Consider the following 6000-nt stretch of genomic DNA (forward strand, 5'->3'; position numbering starts at 1 on the left):
CTTCTGCTCCCTCACTCTGCTTGCACGCAGACGAACACACAAGGGGCTCAGAAGACACATGGGCCCACAAGGCTTGGCTGGCATCAACTCTGGGGACACGGATGGGAGAGAGCAGGATGACCCAGAAGTTCCGTGGGAACCGTGAAAGGAAATTGGGAAGAGCCTCCCCTCCACAAGCACATCAGCCTGGCCCCTCAGTGTTAGCTTGTGGAAACAAGGCACAGACACCCTTGTCCTCTGGCATCTCCTTAACATGTATGGGTGGGTCCTCATTTCTCCATCTGTCCCTGGCGCTAGGCACGGGGAGGGTTGCCTCCCAAACGGCCCCGGCCTCAAATTCCCTCTAGGCAGACGTCAGTCATGATCATTCAGTCTGTCTGTCAAGGATAATAACTATCGATGCTGGGTTTTGTTTTGTTTTTTGTTTTTGTTTTTTCTATTTTGAGACCAATGTGCTTTTATGACACAGACAGGGAGCTGGGCTCCCCATCTGCTGCTCCTCTCCCTCATAGTCCCTGCCTCCAGAACCTCAGCATCCTGGAGTCTGGATGCATCCCCAACCCTGTGGCATACCTGTCCCTCCTGATCAAGTAACCAACCAATGATGCTTGTCACCTTGGATTTCAAATGCAGCAAGCTTCTAGTCTGTATGGCTCTAGGCCGCCTTTAAAACGCAGTTACGGACAGCAGGAAGGTTGGCCCGGGGAGGGAAACCGGAAGAAGCCTGCATGGTGCCTGTGTGGGGACGTTCTCATGGCAGAAGCCTCCCGAGGGAAGCTGTCCTCAGAGTGCCTTACCTCGTCCCCGCCCCACTCTGCTACCTCAGCGTTAGAGCCCATTTAAAGCATTCAAGCATATAATCAAATTTCAGTAATGAGTTATTAATTAAGCAAGGGCAACCAATTCTCTGCTAACTGCCTCATAAACAATCGACAGGAGATTTGTGAATTTTGACTTCCTGACACTATTAAACAAATCAATATTAGGCTCAGACACAGCAGTTCAGACAGTTTTCTCTGTTACTCAGCTACCAGCTGCCTGGAATACTAATGAAAGAATTAAGAGCTGGGGCTTCTGCAGGCGTGCCATCAAAAAGATCCTTATCTGTGGGGAATTGGGGCCTGATTTGCATGGAAGAAGACGTTGCTTTTGTAGGTACAATTTTTCTCAATATGTCACTGATAAGTATTTCTAAAAGTGCCGGGCAGTGGCACAGCCACCAGCTTCAGAAGAGCAGCCGGCGCCCTAGCCCTACTGGAGACGTCTCCAAACAAGGCAACTCATTTATTTATGTATTTTGGAGACTGGTTAATTTACAGCTAAGCTAACTCTCAGGAAACTTGAGTCTAAGAATACAGCCAAGCTTCTTGTGTAGCTGATGAGGGCTTATTTGTGCTGGTCCCGAAACACCTAACTAGAAGTAAGAGAGTCTGCAAAGCCTGACTGTGACATCATGAAAGTCACCCTACCATCTCCCGTCAGTCCGCACACACCTTCAGAGTTCGCTGGATTAACTCCATCCTGCACCGTGAGACTTTTTTTTCAGGGGCAATGTTGGAAACGTTCCTTTGTTTATCTAAAGAAGAAATAAAGAGAGACTGTTGCCAGGCTGCATGTCTCTCTCTTTCTCACAGGAACCACCCCCAAAGTGGTAGATTTATGTCAGGGGTCACTTGGCATGTGTAATCCGTTTGCTCCGTGCCCTCCTGCTTTAGCCAATTAGCAGCTGACCCGAAGATTTAAGGACCGAGGTGGACATGGTGAGGAGGACTCTCTCCAGACTCCAGGATGCTAAGGGTCACCTGCTTATCACAAGGTCACCGAAATTCCTTGAGGCTAATCACACAGATAAGAGTTCCTGCCTTGCACATGTAGATGCATCATGCAGCTAGAGAAATGTTGTATATGCATACATGTATGAAAAGACATGCACATGCAATTCTCACGGATAGATAGATACAGGGCATGCATCCAGGCATGTACCGTGCTGGCAAGGTATAAAGGCTGATTCTTCGTTTCCATCATTGTGTATATGTGAGTGCGTGTGATGTGCAAGTATGTGTGTGTGTGTGTGTGTGCGCGTGTGTTCACATGTGTGTAGCTGAATGCTTGTGCACGTGCCCATGGAAGCTGGTGTTGTCTTGAGTTCTTGTCTAAATTTTTTTAAAAGGTATAGCTAATATAAGAAAAGCTATATATAATGAGTAGAGTAACTATATACAATACATACAGGCAATAAGTGCATTAACAATGTCTAGTCCACTTGCATTTGACAGATTCAGAGAAAATACTTCATTATGTATCCTGTCTTGGTGAGTCCAAAGTCTTATACCAATTTACTTTCTATTCTGATTTGCATTATCAAACTATCTTTTAATGTCTCTCGACCTTTTACACTTTGGGTGCCAATCTGTCTCGCCAGTTCTAATAGGTCTTAATGATAAAAGCCGGGCGTCAGACATAGGGGTAAAAGCTGAGAGATCAGAGGGATGAAGGAACAAGTCACAGCCACACCTTACCTCTCCAATCCCCAGCCAAAAAAAAAAGTTAGTTCCTATTTCCTCCTGCCTATATTCCTCTCTCCACCCAACCATCTCACTTCCTGTCTGTCTATTAGCTGGTGGCAAGCTCCACCCTCTGGCCTTCAGGCATGCTTTATTCGTACAAACAAGATATCACCACAGCCTGGAAGTCGGTGTTGGGAATCCTCCTACATTGTCCTTCAGTGTTATATTGTTTGAGGTTTCTCAGTCAAACCCAGAGCTCATTGATAAGGCTCATCTTAAGGAGCCAGTATACTCTGGGATGCCTGTATTTGCCTTTGGAACATGGCTGTCATATCCTCCTAGAATTTTAGTGGGTTCTAATGAGGGTCTAAACTCCAGTTTTCTTGTACTGCAAGCACTTTAAGTATTGAGCCTCCTCCACAGCCTGAGGTTAAGCCATGTTCCCCATCTTACATATCTAAGAAATTCCATGAAGATTTACCTGCATTACAAAAGGATCTTTTGATAGCTGAACAGAGGGAGCCATTACGGGCTTCAGAAGAAAGCTGGTACTAGGGAAATCTCCAGGAATCCACAAGGATGACCCCCCAAGTAAGAACCTAAGCAGTAGTGGAGAGGCTACCTTAAATGCCCTTCCCCTATAATGAGATGGATGACCACCTTAAATGCCATCATAGAGCCTTCATACAGCAGCTGACAGAAGCAGAAGCAGAGATTTACAGCTAAGCACTGAGCTGGACTCCTGGAATCCAGTTGTAGACAGGGAGGAGTGATGAGCGAAAGGGTCGTCAAGACCATGCTGGGGAAACCCACAGAGACAGCTGACCTGAGCAAGTGGGAGCTCACAGACCCCAGACTGACAGGGGGGGAACCTGCATAGGACTGAGCCAGGTCCCCTGAACAAGGGTGTCAGTTGGGGGGCATAGGAAGTCTATGGGGCTGCTGTCAGTGGGACCAGGATTTATCCTTAGTGCATGATTGGGCTTTGGGAGCCCATTCCCTATGGAGGGACACTCTCTCAGTATAGATACATGCGTGGGGGGGGGGACCCTAGGCCCTGCCCCAAACGATGTGACAGACTTTGATGATTCCCCCATGGGGGGGGCCTCATCCTCCCTGAGAGATGGATGGGGGTTGCGACGGGGGGGAAGGTGGGGGGGGACAGGGAGGATGACCAGGAAGGAGAAGGAACTGGAATTGGTGTGTAAAATAAGATTGTTTTAATTTAAATAAAAATTAATTTAAACAAAAAACAAAAGGAGCTTTTGATACTTGAAAAGCCTGACCGGTGTGGGTCTAGATGATCTTCTTGGCAGAGGTCAGACACCGCTAGATATCTTAAAATCCAATTCACATACAATATTTCAGGTGTGTGCAGCCGCTGGTTGGGTTAGACTTCTCTGTGGACTGAAATAGGTACAAAGACAATTAGAAAAATCTCTGGTCTGACATAGGCTGACCTCATTTGACTCTCATCACATATAGCCTACGATTTTTATGAGAACTGCCCCCACCGAGGCACGCCCCCCATGTCATATATTTGAACACATTTGGTCTCCAAATGATGGTGATGTTTGGGAAGGGTATGGAAATTTTAGGAGGTGGGCCTGGAGGAAGCATATCCCTGGGACTGTGCTTTAAGGTTTTATAACCTGTTCCAATTCTTATTCCTTTATTTATTTTTTTCTCACTGCTTTTGATTACCTGGCCAGCCTCATGCTTCTTCACAACTGCTGCCATGCCTTCTCCGCCACAAGAGATCTTGTTCCCCCTGAAACGAAAACCCTAAGCAAGCCCTTCCTCCATAAGTCGCTTTTTAATCAGGGTTTATCTCACAGCAACATGAAAATAACCAACACAGACACACGGAGACTACCTTTAACTTGTCCCAAGTCACACACAGCATGTGACAGACCTGAGACCTGGAAGTATCAGGCTACATAATCTGTGTGTGTGTGTGTGTGTGTGTGTGTGTGTGTGTGTGTGTGTGTGTGAAGGTTCCCCACAACAACCCTGTGCCATGCAGAGCCCCTGTTGATTCTGTCCAAACATTATATCTTTGTTTTCCAAGTAGGCACTATTTAGAACAACACCAATTGTTAACCATAGACAAATAGTCTAATGTCGGGAGGCATGGGAGTTTTCCTGCTTTTAGGGTTGTAATCTGGTTTTGAAGTTTAAACGCCCCTGTTACTTCATAGGCAATAAATACCAGTTTGGCACACTATCACCATCTACTTAAAGTGACCACGGGTAATTAAGAGAATTCATAAAATTAAAATTCACCATCTACTTAAAGTGACCATGGGTAATTAAGAGAATTCGTAAAATTAAAATTCAGAAAGCATCTCTGTTTCCCGCCATGTCTCTGCTCCTAGTCTTGATGGAGAAACCAGAAATGCATTAGGTATAAAACACATCGGTTCAAACCATGGGCCACCAACTAAGAGAAACTTTGAATACACAAGAAGGGTGTTCCCGGGTCCACATGTCTGGGTGAGGCTATGTTGATCTGTGAATGTTATTTTCAAACAACAGAACCTAGTCAGTTTAAGTAGAAAGGGATTTATTCAGGATGATTACAGAGGTCATAGGGTTTTTAGGAAGATTAGGGAAATTGAATTTGAGCACTAAAAGATCTAGCATGGCCAACCTTCTGCTAGAGGAAGAAACAAGTGCACTGTACTTGTCCAACCTGAGGTCTCTATGGCCAACGCATCAGGATCTCTGCTACTGAACAATGGGCTCTTCACCATAAGGAGCTTCAGCCCCAAATACCAACACTCTGCTATCCGTGTCACACATCTCATCTTCTCGTGGTGGCAGTCGAAGTCTCCTGTCTGTCTACTTCTCATGGTATGTCTATCGGCAGAATCAGATGCAGAATTCCAGGCACAAGAGAATCTGGGAAATCTAGCTGTGTTGGGCTTGTATCAACAGACCACCTAAATCCCAAAAGTGATGAATAGGAAAGGCATAAAGTGGTTAACAAGTGACCTAATCCACAACTCAGCCATAGATGTACTAATCTGGTCATGACATTCCTGCTGCCTGAACCTGTATATAGTAAGGCTTGCAATGCACCTACACGGTACCCCATGGTGAGCTGAATACCTCACATGAGTAATTTTAGTTTCCACAAATGTCTCCTCTGTTGCTGGAGTTTCTTTTTCCAGCCTGGTTCCACAGCCCATTAGCCCCAAATAAACACACAAATGTAGGGTGAAGCCTTTTCCTTGCCGGCTGCTTTGGTTTTCCCCCACCAGTCCCCTGGGTTCTACCGCATTGCAGTCCCCAAATAAACACAAAAAGACACTGTATTAATTATGAAGCTGTTGGCGTGTTTCTTACTGGCTAGCTCTGACTTAAGTATTTAACCCATCTAAGTATTTCTCTTACTGGAGAAAGGGTCCGGACCTGTTACTTCTACGGCAGCTACATGATGTCTCCCTGTGTTTCTCTCTCCCAGAGTCCTCCTGGACTCCTAGTCCCA

The sequence above is a fragment of the Mesocricetus auratus genome, unplaced genomic scaffold, assembly GCF_017639785.1.
Source record: "Mesocricetus auratus isolate SY011 unplaced genomic scaffold, BCM_Maur_2.0 Super-Scaffold_4256, whole genome shotgun sequence".
Lineage (NCBI taxonomy): Eukaryota > Metazoa > Chordata > Mammalia > Rodentia > Cricetidae > Mesocricetus > Mesocricetus auratus.